A 21,462-nucleotide genomic window follows, 5' to 3' on the forward strand; every position below is an offset into this window, starting at 1 on the left:
GTTTTACAAGAACTTTTTAAATGATGTACTCGTCCTCAAGAAAGGAATAAGAGGAACAGTATCCTTACACTTCCAAACATCCCATAGGTGAGATAAAACCACCACTTCTTTGACTAAATTAAAGAAAATGCTCGAACCAAGTTTCATCCGTGAAAGTACTCTATTAATTCATATTAAAACAAAAGTAAAAGGATGCGTTAATTGGTAGGCTTATATCTAATATGCGAATCAGAAAATACAGCAAGCAAACTATTGACTACAACTGTTTATTAGCAACTACTTTGAATAGGATTAGAGGGAAATGGAGCAATAATTGGTAAAAGCCAAGAGTTTTAATTAGTTTTTAGCACTCGTTACAAGAAATGAGACCATTAGCGTCGATATATAGCCATACATGCTTGATGTCGCCACGGATGGTTTATTCTGATATTCGTGTGATTCTTCGGTTGTCGATCGTAGCCGTCAATGATATAAAGTGATCCAACGGCAAATACACGTTCTGATCGAACGTAATAGCGGTGACACCAGGTCGCCACTAATACTTACCAAAATAACATCTGAGAAACTTTTTCCTTCCAACTTACTCGTTAGTCTCCACTAAAGCTTACAGCATCCACAATGCATTGAACTCTATAGAGTTCAATGGAGTGTCACATCATTATCCACTATTCTATACAATTCTATTCATTTTTATCCCACAATGCATTAAACTCTACAAGTTCAATGGAACATATTAAGAAAATATTTATTTAAAAATTTAAATACTTTCCTTTTTCCTAGTGAAGAGTTCAATGACCATTGAACTCCAAATCCATTGAATGCCAATGTGGCATTTCACAATGGTGGAGTTGTATCCATTGAATGACAAGTAGGAATGACACATCATTCAACTAAACCCCCTCATTCATCTCTTTTCTGATTACACGTGATTCCCTTGACGTGTTTTGTTGTCGGCGACGATGAAGTTTCCATCTGACGGTGACGAACATGCATCCACTATTACCGCTACCAACCAACACCTTCGGTGTTGTCCCCTTACTACTTCTTCTTTTTCCGAAAAATACCTTTGATGACTCTCTTCTTATTCTCAAATGACCATGTGTCTTTCTTCTCATCATCTCCTTTTTCTAGGCATTGTAATGATTTACTTATCGCAAAATATGTTTAGGAATTAACTTTTACGTACATAATTGTTAGGGAGGAGGGAGTCGTTCCCACTGAACTCACTGTCACATCAGCTTTTCTCTTTGATTGTTCTTCATCTTTCCGAACCCACAACACATGAAAATCCCATCTTTTTCAACCCACTCAATTAAAAAAATATATTAAACAACTAAAGTTCAAGTCTTAAAACATATGGTACAAGAGAAAATGAAAGAGAGAAAATAGAGAGAGAGGATAAAGTGGGCTTGTGAAACCAATTAAAAAACCAGCCGAAGAGGGAGTGGTACCGGCGGTAACTCTATTGCTAATTAAGATTTTACCTTGATTATTTTGTATATATATATTTTTAATTAAATGGGTTGAGTGGATTAAGAAAGATAGGATTTCTGTGTGTTGTGAGTTCAGAAAGATTAAGAAAAATCAAAGAGACTAGCTGATGTAACAGTGGGTTCGGTGGGTTCAATGGGAACGACTCCCTCTTCCCTTAAGGAGTTAATGATGTTATGATACGTCTATGCATTTTAATAAGTTATAACCTTTATTTTATTTTTTTTGTTGTAAGTTAATTGTTAAGGAATTAATAAGAATTTATCGAGTTAATTAGATTGTTTGACTACCTCAATAGTTATGGAATTAATTAGATAAGGCTTACATTGTATGATTTGATAAGACCTAAATTAGATTTTGCGCTTATTTATTATTATTTTTTTTGTAAAACAAATATTTATATAAAAAATGTAGCGAGTGACTAGGGATAAAAAAAAAAGCGTTACAAGATTTAGGGCTTATTTAATTTAGACAATTTCGTATATGCCATTGTTAATTACATTTATACTATAAATGATGTGATATGATGCATTTTGTTTACACTTAATGTATTTATTTGTTTGATGAATTAATTAGATAAGCCTTAAATTGTATCCAAATATAATATTTAATTTTCACTCAAAAGAAAAAAACATAGTATTGTGTATCATCTAATAAGTTAATTAGTAAAACTAATGCTATAATAGAAAAAAAGAATATAATTAAAAAAAACATAATATTTAAAATAGAATGATATAATATATTAGAAAAAAGAGTGATAAATGTAAAATGTTGCTTTTAAACCATAATAGTTAATTATTTAAATTACAATGTTATAACAGAAAAAAGTAGGATGATATATTCCACAAAATAATAATAATAACTAGCACTATAAATAAAATTACATTTAGTGGCACAGAAAAAGTGCTATTAAAAATTGAAAAAGTGCCACTAAAACCCCACCGGACAATCAGCGGCACAAAAAAATGTCACTAAAAGCGCTGTCACTAAAGGCTTTTAGTTACACTTGTATGTTGTGTCGTTGCAGCTTTTTAGGTTATAGTGACACTTTTCTACTATGCCACTAAAGCACTTATAGGATTTAGTGACACTATTTTTATGCCACTAATTAACTACTAAAATAAATATTATTTTCATTCTTTTAGGGATGCTTTTATTATAAAAAAATTATATTTCTAAATTATGTCCAATTTTTTTACATTTTAAATGGAATATATAATAATAATAATAATAACATTAAAATCATAAATGGGAACAAAATACCATTACATTAATTCAAACTTGTCTAACAACTAAATTCTTAATATTTAATACACAAACTTATTCAAAATTTAGTGTCTAAAGGTTGTGACAATAACACTCAAAACTTAAAACTATCAAACTAAATACTTGTTCGGGGAAGAATCATGAAAGTTGATTGCATATGAACTTTGTACAATTTTTCCTCTTTTTTTTCTGCGATTGTGTTTCTAACAACCTGTTGTGCTTGTGTTGCAATCTCCTATGCTTATCTCCAAAGAATTTCCATTCATTCCCACAGGTTACGAATGTCCATCCAAGTAGCAAGTTGATTTTACATGACCTGATAACCATGTAAAATAAGTTTATCCACTATAAAAAGTTATTAATACTTCACAAAAATTGACAACTTGTTCCTTTTATATTCTTTTTTATGTTTTCTTTGTGATATAAAAAAAAGAATATGGTACTTTCGAATCCATCCCTCTATCATGTTAATGAAAAGTTCAAATACTACATAATATAAGGTAATCGTATTTAGAGGATATAGAAAACTTTTTGTCAAAATTAGCTACTAATGCAAAGAATGAATACCTTAGAGTTATAGTGATATAAACTCCTGGATGATATACAAAAAGTGTTGGTTTGGTATCCTTAGCTGTAATGAAAAAATAGAGATAAAAAGTTAATAATTCACAAAATATAAAACATTACAACTACATATTATTCATATCAAGAACTAAAAACTGCTTTCCGTAAGCCGGGGAAAAAACTCAAACAGCGTGGCAAAATCATCCAGTCTCGCCAATACATTCCACCTAAATATAATCCTATAGATGATCATCTAGTAATAATCCTCAAACATTCTCATAAGACTGCAAACAACAACTTGGGTACATCAATAAACAAAAGTCCAACAGTTAGAAGAAAAAGAATAAGAAAGGGTAAAATCGTCCATATTCAACACAAATTTCCACCTGCCAAAAATTATGTAAGAGACCACCTTATAGCAGCCTTCAAAATTATTCCTAACTGTATAAAATTCCTTGCAGGTCCACCAATACCCATATCCATAACAAATACTAACCATACAACTTCTAAGGGCAATACCGTCCATACATATCGCCAAAACCTCAAATGATACCCAAAATATTGACAATCACCCTATAATAGCATGGGAAAATGATAGAAATCCAACTCTTACCACCCCAGTTACCCACACCCACCATTAATAAGATAAAGATAAGGAATAGGGATAAGAGTCGTCCATCCAGTCCAATAACTAGAAAAATTGCAATAACTCTCAAGAAACTTGTATAAAACATTCTCTAAGATCTTCCTCCCTAATCATAGTATAACTCTTACCCCTTCCATTACGCACAAAGTAAGATGAACAATTTAACATCTTCCATGACAATAGAGCCATTTGCAGGGCCGGTCCTGACAGTGGGCGACCCGGGCGACCGCCCAGGGCCCATGTCTCAGAGGGGCCCAAATTCTTGGGTTAAATAGTGTATGTATATATAAAAAATAATCTAGATACATGTTTTTAAAAAGGGGCCAAGTTAGTTCAAGCCCAGGTAAATATATGGCCTGGAACGAATGTTGAGCATGTCTGGGATACGAAAGAAGAAACTAGCGACAAGAATTAGGGCGCCATCTGGAGGGAATGGAGTCGCCTCCTCGTGAATCGCTAATTCGATGATGCCTCGTGAATCTCGACATCAGAAGACGTTGTAATTTCTCCCTCTCCTTTTCGCATCAACAAACTCATTCTTTCTCTTGCTCTTAAAATAATTCTTTCTCTCATTTCTATCTTGCTCTTATAGTCAGTCATTCTCTGCTTCTCACTCATCTTTCTCAAATTAAAATATCGCATTCTCTTTTTGTGTTGATATGCTGAAGTGCTAATTTCTCCCCTTTCTGTGTTGAACTTATGCTTTTGCCTTCCCTTATGTGTCGAGTTGTTGATTTCCGAAGTGATTGGGAGATGTTAAATAAGGTTTGATCAATATTAAAGCTTCTGAATTTTTTTGTCTTTGATTTGTGTATTGTTTCTCATTCTTAGTTTGTTTGTAAATCAGATTTCTAAAGTTCCTTCAAGTTTCTGTCTAAAACAGTGAAATTCAATGTTTTTCACTCAATCAATAAGTGCTATTTTTGTAGATTTACGTGATAATGTAATATTGATTCTTTATTTTTGACAGATTTATGACTTTTGTCGTCGATTTTATTTTGCAAACCTCCTTTGATATTAGGCTTCCACAAACACACGAGTTTAAGACATACATATGGTGTAGTACTTTTGTTAAAGTAGTTTGTAGTTATTGGAAATCATATACTATGTGTTTGATGTGGTTTTTAAAGTGTTGCAAATACTTTGCCTCTAATAATATGGTTTTTGTTAAAACTTTTGATTGTTATCCAAACACTTTTATTTCATATTGCATTTTATTAACCATTATTTTTATGTTGCAGAAAGAAGTTTAATAAAGCTACATGTATTGAAAAAGTATCCAAGGTTATCAATGTCACAAGAAATATAGAATGGTTTAACAATAGTATTATGTATACAAAAAAATATGTAGTGCATCAGAAAAAGATAAGTGTTTTATTTTTTTATTTTTTTATTTTTTAAATTTGATGTTTTTGTAAATTTGATGGTTATATTTGTGTTTATGATAATATCAATATTAGTGATTTCTTGTAAATAGTGCGTCTATTTTGAATGGATATGAAAATTTTCAATTTGGGAGCCTTTTTTTTTCTAATTCGCCCAGGGCCCAAAATATGTTTGGACCGGCTCTGGCCATTTGTACTCAAACCTGCAAAATAACTAAAAGTTAATCAGGACAACCAACCACCTACATATCCCGTCAATTCTCATTGTGATCCTATTTCGAAAAAAAAACCCTAGAATAGTGAAGGAAAATCGTCTATCAAACAAGCAACGTAACAGATCTAACATCAAAAGTAATGAAATCAATATAGAATTACCGATTGTTCTTCATCCTTGGGTAATATCTGCAAGAAGAAAGTGAAGAAACAACACTGACAATAAAAGGAGTGTATGCACATATTTCAACTCAATCTGATTTAAACCTATATCTCAGTATAATTTAGAGTTTATTTTGAGATCATAAAAGTGCAAAAGATCAGTTGATAACGTTATTACCTTTTCAATGGAAGAGAAAATAAATGAACAAAAATGGAGGAGAGAGTAACGAATCTAACGCCAAGTCAGGAGAAGAGAGTGCTAAGATAGATAGGACATTCTTTTAGATAAGATCCATTATCGAAGTGAAAATTAGAGTCAATGATGGTTGTAATGTTGTACTATTCGCCGATGATGGTAAATAGGCCATCGGAAAAAAATAGGAAGTTCTTGGCATTATAGATGTTGAACCAGGTGAGTGACCATGAAGAAACCGACGACGACATTGGCAGTGGTGAAACCATGAGCTTGAAAATCGATTTGGGGTTTAGGGGAAAGGGAAACGATAGTATCGATTTTAGTAGTGTGGGGAAATTAGGTCAAAATTTGGGAGAGGGAAAATGAAAATCAACTTTTTTGGGAGCGAACTTTTAATTTTTGAATGAGCGGTAAACCAAAAACAGAGATGATTTAGTGGCATAAACGGATATGTGCCACTAAAAACACAATAGTGGTATAAAATAGAAAATACCACTAAAGATTTGTGCCACTAAATGTAATTTTATTTGTAGTGTAGAAAGGATTCACCGGCGTTGCCGGGGTCGGAAGGTATTGTTTTGTAAATTAAAATAGCATGTAGAATTGCATTGAGATAATCTAATAAAGAAAGATAAACAATGTCATCTAATTACATAAGTAAGGAAATCTAAATCATTATTTCTTGCAATAAATGAGGAAAATAAATAATTGGTCTCACAAATTGAACTTTATTGCCATGTATGGCAGCGGCCGGAAAACCAATTTGGAAAATATAGACCGTTGGTTTTTGTCCGTTAATGTGAGGGTAATTTGGTCTTTTCAGATAGTATGGACTGAATTTGTGACCATGGGTAAACCATATGGACCATTTATGTAATTTTGGCGGTAGTGGTGGTGGTGATGGTAGATGGTGGGTGACTTTATGGTATTGGATGAACATTTTTTAATAAATAAAACATTAATTTAAAACCAAAAGAGAAATATAAATTAATAAAAAAATCGGATTAGGAGTAAAAGAGTAATTTTGTTTTCCATCGTTGTCCTCAATGTGTTAAACCTGGTAAACCACAGGGACCAATCGTGTAATTTTGTCTAACAACAACAACAACAACAACAACAACAACAACAACAACAACAACAACAATAATAATAATAATAATAATAATAATAATAATAATAATAATACCAACTAATAAAGTGACAAATAAACGAAAACATAGGAACCTACGATGCCACAAATAACCAACAGAAGTAGAGGGACCAAAAAAGACAAAAATGAAGCAACTTTAAAATGACCAAAATATACTTGAGGGACCATTTCTGCCAAAAAAATATTAATATGACTAAATATTAATAATATGTAATAAAAAGCGAGGGTTATGAAAAATTCAAACGAAAGTGAAAGTGTTGTTTGTGAACAAAGGCATAAAGGTGAAGGGTCAATGCTGTAACATTAATTCAAACAATTTTATTCAAACAACCGAGGAGCAAAATTGACAAAAAAAAAAGGTAGTTTACTGTTAAAATATTTTTCATAACTTTAATATATATATATATATATATATATATATATAATAATAATAATAATAATAATAATAATAATAATAATAATAATAATAATAATAATAATAATAATACAATCTTCCAACATGACATTTGTTATGAATTTGATAGTTTAGTACTTTGCTAAATTGTTAAGGGTTTAATGCATTTGTTGTAAATTTGATAATTTAGTAGTTCGTTAAATTGTTAAGGACTTAACATATGTTATGAAAATTTGGTAGTTTTGTAGTTTGCTAAATTGTTAAGGACTTAATGTTGGATTAAGGTGTCTAAGCTAATAACTAAATTGGTATACTCTTATAATTAGAAACAAAGTCTTTTTTAGGTTCTCATCGTAACCAGAAATAGCTAAAATTGATATTAGTAGATATAATGATAATTTGTTAGATTATTATATGATTATTAAACTAATTGAAAATTATGGAAAAATAATATGTTAATATATTATATGATTAATATATTAATTGGAAATATATAGTTGATTTGTTAATTTATTATGAGATTAATAAATTAATATAATGTCGATTGTTAAATAATTGACTTGTTAATTTATACGATTAATAAATTAATGTGAAATCAATAAGAATTGATTAATTAATAATCACAATTAATCTGGAACTAATTTCAGATTAATTAGAATTAATTAAAGGTACAAGGGGGTGACTTATAATTGTTCAATAGTTGAACAAAAGAAGTAATTCTAGAACCCTCCATGATATGGATGGTTTTGGAGAGTTTCCTAGGGTTTCTAGAAGCTTCTTAGTTATATATAAGGAAATGATTTGAACTGAGATTAAATCTATTATTTAATCAAATTCAAATCTTGATTTGTCTGCAAGTTACCTAAACTATAAATAGGATCTCTTGGCTTGTAATTTTCATTAACCACATTACCTAAAGGCATAGGAACGAAATTTCTCTCATATCTCCTCTCTCCTCCTCATTATAGGGTTTTTGGTTTTGGGTGTGAGCCGTTAGAGGTATCATCCTTTTGGTGCTTGCTTTTCATGACCAACAAACACAAGGGATTGAAGTGATTTGTTATGCTACAACAGATCAAAGGTATATAACCCTAATCTGATGTATATTTTGATTATAATAGGTTTCCCTTAGGTTCTTGGTGTTCATAGTTTATTGCTATCAATAGAGAAAACATAGATCCTTTATAGGTTACATGTGAAATTAAGGGTTTAAGTGTTTCACCGCTCATATGTAATTTTTTTTTGGAAAGGGAACTTCCCTAACGAGGGTTTCCGGGCCAGCTTACGCGCACCGACTAATCCCCCGCTGCAAACATAAGACTTTGCCTCATGCCCTGGAGTCACTGCAGACGAACCTCCATGGCCACAAGGGCTGAGTAGTGCCAGGATTTGAACATGGGTCAATAGGTTATCCACCATATCTTCCACATGCCTTACCAAGTCACCACAACCCAAGTGGTTCGCTCATATGTAATTTTTTATAACATAGAAAACTCATCAGTGGTATCAGAGCCATTGCTTTCTATTGATTGTTCATAAAATTGAATGGATCAAATTAGAGTTTATAAAAAATAAACCCTTTGCCTTGAGAATTTTGACTTTGCTAGGTTTTCTTAAAACCCTAACCTCCATAACCCTATTTTCGAAAATTGTACGGTTCCCTTAGGGTTTTCTAGTTTCCTTAATTATTATTTTACTTGCTTTAAAATTTGAATAATTAAAATATGATAACACTAAACCCCAATTCCGAAAAGTAGAAGGGTTTTGTATTAAGATTAAATTTGAATGATATTATTAATTGTTTAATTGAAAATAATTATTTAATCCCTAAATGATTTAATTAAATTTAACTAATTCTTTAAAAGATAAATATTAAATCATAATTGGTTTTAATTTAATTAATTAAAAGTTTAATTCATATAATTAATATTTAAACCTTGTATTATGCAAAATTTAAAACACACCCTATATATATTATTAAAAGTTTAATTACTATATATAAGAAAAGTTAGTCGAATCAATAGTATACCTCATTCACAAAACCATGCTATAAAGAGGGTATAAGGAAATAGCCTATAAAATGACTGTTGAATGTGTGTCCTTTTCACCCACTATTCTCCCGTGTGGTGGAGGGTCGTTAGACGGACGAGTTCGATAGGACATAATCAGATTAAAAGTATGATCTATAAAAGTACTAGAACCTTCTTTTAAATCCCACTCAAGTTACTTTAGGAAAAATGTGAAAATTATGCTAATCCATGAAAAGGCACATCATTCTTTATTAGTCGTTTAGTGGAGCATGTGTGGTTAACCGACACACTAATTTGGGAATATAAATTTCTTATGGTGGAGTAACTGAAAAATTATCAATGTTGATGGAGCGTGTATGGTTTATCGATACATCAATTTCAGATGATAAATGACATCGAGGTTGCCATGCGGGTTTGCATGGTTATTCACATCTTAATTGTGATCTTCAACATCTCAGTCATAATTGGTAACAACATAATCTGAGATTAAACATGTCATTGATAAGATTCAATGAATTGTCAAAAGATCTAGGAGTTTCATGTGATTAAAACTGGTGAGATGACTCTACCTACCTAAAATAGTTTTGTGATATGACTACGACATCCTTTTTCATATTACGAAATTAAAATATGGATCCTAGACTTAATTTAATTTATGGGTAATAATTAAGGATTAAAATAAACTAACTTGAATTCTATCTTCTCCTACTTTTAGATGTCTTATAAATATAGAAATGGCGTTCCTTGTTCTTTTGGAAATGTTTTTTCTCAATTTTCTAGAGATGATCTTCCACTTTCAAGCCAAAGTGAAAATGTCTTCCCTTCCTTAGGAAATGGTGGTATTGGACATCATCTCGCTTCAACTCTTCTACCTCATACTCCTGTGACTCTCCCAACGTTACGTTTTCCTCAAGTTGAAATATATGAAACTACTCAAGCTCTTTTGGCATGTAAACATGAAAATGGAAATACTATGTGTTCGCACATTCTGAAAATGAAGTCGTACATTGACTGGTTAGAAAGGATGGGTGTTATATTCCCAAAGGAGCAAGCCAATGATTAGGTTCTTCTTTCGATTCCTAATCTATATGGTCAATTCGTTAAGAACTTTCATATGAGGAATCTCAATGTGGCCCTAACTGAAAGACCCAGATGTTGATAGTTGTTGAAGCATAAATGCTTAAGAACACAACTAAAGCAGAAATGCTTAAAAGGTCTAATCTCAAGAATTCCATGGACATTGACAATGGTAGCATTGGTGATCAAGAAAATATTTCTTTTCCCAATCAAAAGGGATCAGCCAAAGTCAACTCGTGTGATAGTATGGTAAAGAGAAAAGCTTTTTCTAAGATCATTCCACATGTTGACCCCAATAAGTCCATTTGTTCTATTGGCAATTGAAGGTACATTGGAAAATAAAGCTAACTAAAAAATACCTGAAGGATCTTGAAGATGGTAAAGTCAATTCGCGTGAATCTATTTTAGGTACATCCATTATTTAACTCCATAAGTTCCTATTCTTAGACTCTTAATATGTAATGTGATGATCATATTTTGATGGTATTATAGAATCTAAAAGAAAGAAGGAAGCTTGAATAAAGTGAGATAAATCTGATCGTAGAAAGTGAACTTTTGTCGCATGGTTTAACGGTCAAAATTTGGAGCTGCTACTAAGGAGTTATGATAGTTTTCATAGATTGCTATTATTCTTTGGAGATATCTAGAAATATTTTTTTTCATTTTATGCATTGTAAGGACAAGTTCTAATTTTCTTTTTAGCAATAAAATGAAGTTTTGGTTTATAAAGTTGCCTTATTTATATTTCCTTGCAATGGAATTGATAAATGTGTTGGTTATGTTTATAATAATATCAATATTAATTGTGGATTTGATTATTATAGAAAATGCTTGTCACATTGTCATTTTTGACCAAGTGAAAAGGAATCTCATCACCAAGTTTCAATTGGATAGAAACTTAGATTCATACAATTTGAATTACATAATGCATGAGGATCTTGTTCATTGAAAAATTATGACTAATTCGTTGTTCACATGTTTATGTGATGCAACTGAAGGGCTAATGGATCTAGGACATGCTGATATGGACTCTTTGGATCCACCACAATGGATGATAACTCTATTCTTCACGATTTACTGATGATTCAGTGAATATGTTTTGTTTATAAGATTAAGCAGAATTCAAATACTTTTGAAATGGTTCAACGAATAGTAGAACAAATAGAAGAATCTATTAGGCAGGAAGATAAAAGATTCTCCAATCTGAAAAGAAAGGAAAGTACATTAGTATCATGTTTTATGATCATCTTAGTAATTGTGGAAATGTATCACATTTGAATCCTCAAAGAACATCTTAGTGCAATTATACGACTAAGAATTGGAATCGAACATTATTGGAAATGATTCGATTATAAATGAGTCATATTTTTTTCCAATAAATTTTTAGAGTCATACTCTAGTAACTACAAATCTTATCTTAAAACTCATTTCAAACTAAGAAGGTTGATAACATCTCGTAATTTTTGGAGTAATGATGCTTTATTACTTTGGCACATTTAGATTCGGAGTTATGATGTTTTTCCTTGATCAAGAAACAACATATAAACTGAGTCCTATTCTATGAAGTGTTTTCTTGTTAGGATTCAGCACAAACTTTTGAATATTTGTTTTAGCTCGCCAATGAATGTTCCCTGAGAGAGAAACCTATATGTTAAGAATTCAATGGGAGTCATATTGATCTTGAGAGTTAGAAGAGTCAATCGGCAATGATCCTTTTAGTTATCACTAGCACGCGACCTGAGGTTGATAACCTATTGTGTTTAATTGACATATTCTTATTTATTTGCACTTCTAGTTGATTTCACAATGATTATGATTTCTATGCTCTTCATTTAACTATACAAAATAAGTCACGTTGGTCAGTGAAAGTATACTGATCAACATAGGTGAGCTACCAACAACATGGAAACACTGGTAGGCCCTTGAGCTACCAGAATGAAAGAAATTAAAAAAATAGTGAAGTTCAGTTCATGAAGGAAAACTAAATTTGAATTTGTTTTGTACTAGACCTTGGTCTTATGACTGTAGGTTGGAAATGATAGATTCACATGGATAGGAAAGTATCCACCTTGAAATCTAAGTGGCAAAGGTTTCGCTCTAATTCATGGAAGTGTTTATGAGGAAATACTTTCGCTGATAGATTTTAAATATCTGATAAAGTTCAACATGGATATTTGTTGTGTTATTTGCATTCTCAAATTCACAATATGATTATGGAATCCATCTTCATATTTTGGATTGTGAGGTTTGGTAAGGAATTGTTGAAACTTTCGAGATATATATCTGTCAAATCTTGAAGGGTTTAAACACATATGCATTATCCAACTAAGGTGTAAAAGCCTAAGAAGTCTAGTTGGAGACTTATTTAAGCATTGAGAAATAGGAATCCACACTTCCATGAGAAAGTCAAAGGTTATTGATTTCCAGAAGTCCAGTTGATTTTTAGGTACTTGTCAAAACTAGTGGGACCATAATTGTTATGTTAGTATTGTATGTTAACAATATTGTTCATAGGGAACAATGTCTCCAATTTTCAAATTGCAAAGTTTAGAATTGTTTTGCTATTGTGGACTTAAGGGAGTGCACTCATATTGTTTCGCTATAGTGGAATTAAGGGATAGTGCACTCATACTTTGTTTCGAGTCTAAAGGTTTAGATTGTATGGTTTAATAGAACTTAGTTAAAGATATAAATGAATAGCACATTGAAATGTTTCAACATTAGAGATTCTATATATGGAAATATTATAGCAAGAGATTGAACATATATCAAGTCTTAATGTGGAACATAATGAATGAATCGAGTCTCATATGCTTCGTATATAGGATCAATCAAATATGCTATAATATTCACTTATTCTAATTTTTCAAATTCCTAGAGCATTGTGTGAAAATAATTAGAATTTTTGTGTGACTAGAGTTATTAAAAAAATGCCAATAACATTCTGAGGTTTTACCAAAGATTGGTTACTTGTGGACAGTTAGAAGTATGACATTATTTGGGAAGGACCATGGTGACACTTTTTGGATTGAGATGATTCTTGGTCAGATTTTCTAGTCTTATGGGAATATGGAACTGTTTCCATAATGGGAGATTGTTGATAAGTATACATATGAATTGGAAACTTTAATGCAAGCGAAGTACTTAAGGAGTCCATGACATTGTTTCTAGTAACAAGTTCTAATAAAAATTCTATAATATCAAAGGCTTGGTCTCTGTGACTTTAGAGCATTAACATCATAGGAGGTCAATGCATGTAAAGTTGGAATTCCACCACATCTTGGATAATGATAAGAATTTGGAATTGTGAAATGAGCATCATTGGACTAATGTCCAGTTGATCTGATCACAAAGGAAGAACTATTGAGAGGCATAGTATGAATGTTCATAACATAGCATGACTGATGTTATCTAATTCAAGTGGTTAGTTGATTACTCGAAACATTATACAATGAATAAATTCGTAATTGTTATGGTGATCAAATAATTGGGATTTATTTATGTTCAATTAGTATGATACTAGTTAATTATTTTATTATTGTGTTCCATTTTGCATGCTTTAGTTCCTGAATAATTTTATTATTCAAATTCCACATTCACTCATACTTTTGGAAGTAAGTAATGAATTAAAACTGTCATGAATCGATTGTAGATTGTCCATGGGGATTGGACATTGCATGGGATTGCTACAATATTCATGAGTACTTTAGAAATAGAGATTTTAAGTATTAGATAAACCCATGCTTAGAGATTGCTTCATGGATTTAATCACAAGTAATACTAAGACGATAATATTTACTATACTTAAAGCAAATATATATAGTTTATAGTTTACAGATTAGTTGTGCATTGGTTTGCTCAAACTCATCTCATAATCGGATGATATAAAGGGTTATTTCATGTGTGAATTGATATATAAATTGTATGACTATATAGTCGAAGTAATTCATTCATTTTTCCTTAACAAGAAAAGCAATATCTTTGGGCCCCTCGGTGATTTGAGTTAATTTATAAGAGCCAGGCCTGGTCCGGACTGAATTAATGTGTTCAATTTTGTACTCTGAATTTGATCACAAATCGGGAAATTAGGAAACAGAATAAATGAACATGAGGTTGATCATTTAATCCATGACTCTGTTCATATGACATCTTGTAGAACGAAGAAATAGTTGATCACTTATAATAGGGTAAACGTATGATTTAAATCAGAGTTTGATAGTGGCTCTGGAAAGCACACTTTGCTTTTAGTTCAATGTTATACCTGAAATTGTAGTTATAGACTTATCTAAGTGGGATACTTTTGGATTAAGGTGTTTAAGCTCATAACTAAATTAGTATACTCTTGTAATTAGAAGCAAAGTCCTTTTTGGGTTTCACTCGTAAACAAAAATAGCTAGAAATGATATTAGGAGAGCGAATGATAATTTATTATATTATTATATGATTAATAAACTAATTGTAAATTATGGGAAAATAATTTATTAATATATTACATGATTAATATATTAATTGGAAATAAGGAGTTGATTTGTTAACTTATTATATGATTAATAAATTAATGTGAAATTAATAAGAATTGATTAATTATTAATCAGAATTAATCTGGATTAACTAAGAACTAATTGGAATTAATTAAATGTGTATGGGGTGAATTGTAATTGTTCAATACTTGAACAAAAGAAACAACTCTAGAACCTATGGTATGGATGGTTTTGTAAGGTTTCATAGGGTTTTTGGAAGCCTTCTAGTTTTATATAACAAAATGATTTGAATTGAGATTAAATCTATTATTTAATCAAATTCAAATCTTTTTTTCCTGCAAGTTACATAAACTATAAATAAGACCACTTGGCTTGCATATTTTGTTAACCACATTACCTAAAGGTATAATAACGAAATTTACCTCATATCTCCTTTGTCCTCCTCATTCTAGGGTTTTTAGTTTTTGGTGTAAGCAATTAGAGGCATCATCCTTTTGGTACTAGCTTTCCAAGACCAACAAACATAACGAATAGAAGTAATTTGTTTACTACAACAAATGATAGGTTTCCTTTAGGGTGTTCTTGATGTAACCCTAAACCTATGTATATTTCGATTATAATAGGTTTCCCTTAGGGTATTCTTGATGTTCATAATTTATTTCTATCAATAGAGAAAACATAGATCATTTTTAGGTTGCATGTGAACTTAAAGGTTTAAGTGTTTTTTCGCTCATATGTAATTTTTTATAACCTAGAAAAACATTCACTTAATGCATTCGTTATGAATTTGGTAGTTTAATTCTTTGCTAATTTGTTAAGAACATAATGCTTTTGTTATAAATTTGGTAGTTTGGTAGTTTTTAAAATATTTTAGGACTTAATGCATTTGTTATACGTTTGATAGTATGGTACGTTTCTATTTTTTGTGACTTACGATTAAAGATGCAATGCATGTATATTATTATTATTATTATTATTATTATTATTATTATTTATGCGTTAATATAAATATTTGATATGCATTATATATTAAAATATTAAAAATAATAATACCGGTGACGTCACAGGTGACACTATTACCGATGCCATCATTAGCAACGACAATGATGTATTAGACGTGACATTCAATAGTGGCGAGAGCAATAGGGTCATTGTTTGAGTATCAGCTACGAGGAATTTGCAATGACTTGTTGTCGCCGAAGGATTTAGCAGTGTTTTTGGAGGAATTTAGTGTCGTCAATTTTCAACCCTATTGCCTTGATTCCTTTAGTGACTTACAATTGATTCAAAGTCGCAAACTCCAAGTTGTATTTTGAGGAAATCATGATTTACATGTCCAGGTATATTTGTGAAAATGTTTTCTACTTGTTTATTTATGTTACAAGTCTTAAAAGTTATTTCTTTAACATATGCAAGGCTTTGAATGTAATGAAACATATGTCGATGTGCTTGGTCCACCTGTGGAAAGCTGAATTCTTTGTCATTGCAATAGTCTACTAATCGCTGAAAATATTTGTCTTGATGTTTCGCTACTAATTGAAATCATAAAAAAAGAAGACACATCATCTAAACTACGTCACAAGATAAGGATGTTGTTGCAATTTACTTTTCCTTAAAGGTTGATAAAGTCAGCACTGCTTGTATCTTCGGACACCAACATATTGCACTAGATCCAAGTTTAAACACAAATCCATATTTAATTTTCCTTTCATTGATGATACTTGCTTGGCAACTATTTGTAAAGACAGTTAGTTCAAAACTTGAAACCTTTGAGTATTAGATTCCATGGTCTATACAACCTGTAATATATTGAAGGATTCTCTTTGTAACTCCAAGGTGAAGCTTTCTTAGATTTTGCATAAACATATACACAACTCCGACAAAAAGTCATATTAAGTCTAGTATGAGATAAACGGTTTATACCACCAACAATACTTTTAGAGAAGGTTGCAATTTCTATTTCAACTTCATCATCTAGACTTAACTTCTCATTGAAATTCATGGGCGTATTACCAATTTTACAATTCAACATGTTGATTTTTTTTAAATGACCCATTTCATATTTACTTTGTGAAACAAATATTCTATCAACTCTTTATTTACTTCAAGACCAATAAAATAGTGCAACATAATCAAATAAGACATTCCAATATTTTTCATGTTTTATTTAAAATCAATAACTATATATTCCGTTGAAGCTATATAAATCATGTTGTAACACCTGTAAATTCAAGCTAGTCATTATAAACGTTAAAAATAACTTGTTGGATAAAGATTATTTAGGATAAATAATCTTAACCAAAGTTATAGTATATGTGATGTGACAAGGATTTTGTACATATAAAGAACGCTAAAATTTGACTTCGTAAGAAGAAGTTATGTTTTTTTGAAGTTTCGCAAATTAACCAACGCGGCTCTATGTATCGTAAAAAGGTGGATTTTTGATAGATTACTTATTAGCCTAAGTGATCTAAACGAAATCAATAGTAGTCGTAAAACCGAGAGCATGTATATAAAGAACGTTCAAATTTGACTTCATAATAGGAAGTTATGATTTTTCTAATATTTCAGGGTAGCAGTATACGGCTCAGAAACCGAAATTAAAATTGGTCAATGGTTAGGAAAAACAATATAAAAGAGAGTTGAATATCTCGTCAACACCTATATGTCTATATAAAGACAGCCGAGAACGAATACCGTATGATAAATTTATGAATTTTTAACGAAATTTAACAGTCTAAGTGTGTCAAAAATATAAATTTAAAAATAAAGTAAAATTAGCCAAAGGAATCTAAATGAAAGTTATAAATCTCGTTGTTAGCTATGTGTGGATATAAAACCTGTCGATAATGGAGCTTGTATGAAAATGATAAGAATTTTCTAAGAAATCAGAAATTTTCATGCGCAGCCGCGAGCACATATAAGATGTGCAGTGCACATCTCACATCCACCTAAACTGAGACACTTGTCATGACTCAGGAATCACCACTTCACCTGGTCAGACCATATACACGACATGCACTTTGGATGCACGACGTACAAATAAATTCTTTGCACTATAAATAGTCATCCGTATATGCTCCTCAGATCTCACCCCTACAACCTTTATCTCTCAGTTCTCTCTCTTGTAGCCTATTTTCCTTAAGTTTTCTAACATATCAACGAAGCCCTGCGATATTTGAAGTACCCGACTAGTAGTAGCTATCTAGTAGAAGCTCCTGGGTCAGAGTTATACCCACATAATTCCCAGTTCTTGCTAGATTATTGTGCAAGTTTGTAACTTTTAATTATAGTCGTAGTCGTTATTATGAACCTATCATTAAGATTTATCAGTGATTCCAAGTCATACTGATTGATCTACTTATGGGAGCGATGACTAGGCTAGATTTAGTGAGGAGTTTAAAGTGGGATTTTCAAACGGTATACTTTGTATACCAAACAGACCTTACATCCAATATGATCCTACCTGGTTATTCCTTACTTGATAGATCTTAATGTAGACATTGGGATTATTGAGGAATCTAGACTATCGTTAAACAGTCCCTAGGATTATGAAACTAGACTAAGACTAAGTGCTTTATAACTTTAGGTCATTGAGAAGTGTTATGGTGATGCATTGCCCTAACTTCGAGTCAACTACTTTTGTCAGGTGAGTGCATAGTTACTTTCAATTTACACATAGATACAATTATTCTAAATGCTTAAATGATATGTGAACTATTTTTGTTTTGCCTAATATATTTGTACATCATAATATGATTATTATTTGATCTAATCGTATGTCATACTTAATAATATGATTGGGTAGCAATTGGTTGTGTAAAATAACAAATGAGAGGCTGTTATAATGCTATGTAGTGATAAGTTAGTGAGAGATGTGAGAAACAAATAAGTCATTACTTGCCGTGTTTATCCAAAAGTACTATTGTACCATCGTGCCTGTCCAAAATATTGTTGTACTATCGTGCTCACCCAAAGTACTAGTTGTACTGCCGTGCTATGTCTAAAGTGTTGTCACACTGTCGTGCCTAATCGTTTAGGGAAATATAGATGACTACTGTTAAAGATCCTTTAGAAAAGATCTCCCGAGGTCATTATTCAAGGATTAAGAAATGAGAATAATGGGAATATGGTAAATGGGTGATTTAAATGTTGAAAGTTATATAATTAAAGACCATAATATTGTGGGTTGAAAACCCTATGTGCTCTCTAGGTTTCGCAACCTAACCCACTCAGTTTCCTTCTATCACAGGTAGCGATACGAAGATACTGATAGATAATATAATTATATGTTGAGAGATTTAAGGAGTTCGTAGGCTGCTAAAATATTGATGTAAGAACTATTTGTGCTTATGTTCTTGTATCAGTTATGACATCCCATGCTTTTAAAAAAATAAAATCTTCTAAAATGTGTTGATTTTGATATTATATCATGTCAAGAATATTTCGGGACAAATTCCGCAATAACAAATGTTTTAAATAAGCATAAACTAAAAGTTTAAAAAAAGCCGTGAAAATGGATATGTCACGGTTGGTATCAGAGCATTAGTTTAAACGAACTAAGAATTTTAGGAAATTTCTAGACTTAAACTTAGAATGCTAAGAATTGATTGTGAGGTGAGTGTCTATTTTATTTTAGGTAGTTTACTTGAAATGACACAAGCACTAGAATACTTTAGGATAAATGCCTAAGTTTCTATTATGTGCTAAATGAATTATGTTATAGCATACATTAGGATACATGCCTAGGATGCTGTTATATGAATGGATCTATGGTTTGTTGTTGACCGGATATAGAAATTTTATGTGTTCAAGATTGTAATTATATATATATATATATATATATATATATATATATATATATATATATATATATATATATATATATATATATAATATTAATAACTAACATATAATTTTGGGAGTGCTAATAAGGACATATGTGTCAAAACATAACTAAAACTCCCTATCATAATAAACTTGCCTCTCGGTACCCTAAACATCCATTTCAGTGAATAGAAAACATGACGATCACAAGGAGTGGGAGATTCGTCAATAAAGAAGGAAGTGCAACACCTCATAATGTCGAAGCAGGAGCTGACCATCTCCCAGTGGATGAAGTTCGATTGATGATGCAAAATATGCTAGATCAACAAAGGCGTGAGTTTATGGAACTCTTAACCCAAGGACTAGCTAATGCTATGGGTAGAGTACCGATGGTCAACGAACCGATAATTGGTGGACGAGTCAACAATGGACTAGTTTCGTCTCCTGCAACAATGACTCAGTCACTCGGGAAAGGAACGATGATTCGGAAAGTCATCAAGGACCACTCCCTCCTCCGGAAGATTCAAAAATCCAAAGAAATGAGGAACCTAGAGGCTGTTGCAAGTATAAGGACTTCACGACTTGAAAGCTATCATCATTTAGTGGAAAAGAAGATCCAGTAAGATTCATGGATTGGATTTCAGAAAGGAAGCAAGCGTTCATAACCTATGGTTGCATGGGAAAGTTACAGACCACCAAGGTAGTATGGCAATTCAAGGGTGCAACGATCCGTTGGTGGAATACATTGGGAAAAACCCTAAGTCCTAACAAGCCTATGAAACTAACAATGTAACACCCCATTTCTGGTATGTAAATTAAATATAGTATTTTCCGTTTCTTAATAGGAAATCGACGAGTCTGTAGCCCGACTCGTCGAGTAGGGATGAGATTGCACGCGTCTTTAGTGGGCGACTCGACGAGTTTGTATACTGAACTCGGTGAGTCCGCCAGTCTGGATGAAACCCTAAATACCAGGGTTTGTACCCTATTTAAATGTCATTATAGCCTCCCACCCCAGCCTCCAGCACCTCTAGAGCATTTCTATGTAAACCCTAGCCCCCATTGTTGAGTTTGAGTGTTTTGTGCTAGCTTGGAAGTTGTAGAAGAGAAGGGAGGAAAGAAGACCAATAAAAGAGAAAGGAGATCTAGAATCTAGCTTCCATTTGCTTCATATTCTGGTAATAAAGTTATTACCTTGCTTATTCTTCCATTAAACCCTCTTTTATGCTTATTTATGTCCCTTTTGGAGCTTTATATGATTCAAACTCGAGATTTGAGCTCTCCTTAGGATGGAGACCATAGATCTAGATGTTATTGAGCTCTAGGAACTCAATATAGCTACCTTTATGCAAATACAACCTTGTTCCAAACCCTAAGTGCTTAGTGTTGGATGATTTTGATGTTTTAACCCCATTCTCGTGTGCATGCACGTAAAGTTGGAAACTTTACATGCAAAACCAGCCTTAGAAGCCCATATCTATGGATTGGATGCACTGAAATTGACTACAATCGACTGTATAGTAATGGGATGCATGGAACTCGACGAGTTGTTCATACAACTCGTCGAGATCACAGTCTAG

The 21,462-nt window shown here is 31.8% G+C and overlaps 1 long non-coding RNA gene across 1 annotated transcript; it reads right to left on the reverse strand.

Moving 5' to 3' along the window:
* Positions 1-2,929: 2,929 nt before the first annotated feature.
* LOC145073838 (uncharacterized) lies at positions 2,930-3,924 on the reverse strand. Its single transcript, XR_013691558.1, has 2 exons — positions 3,325-3,924; positions 2,930-3,073 (listed from the first exon to the last, which is right to left on the reverse strand). It is a non-coding gene; the product is annotated as an uncharacterized LOC145073838 (long non-coding RNA).
* Positions 3,925-21,462: the final 17,538 nt, after the last annotated feature.

Source organism: Lactuca serriola, chromosome 9 (genome assembly GCF_051521515.1).
Source record: "Lactuca serriola cultivar US96UC23 chromosome 9, Lser_US96UC23_V15, whole genome shotgun sequence".
NCBI lineage: Eukaryota > Viridiplantae > Streptophyta > Magnoliopsida > Asterales > Asteraceae > Lactuca > Lactuca serriola.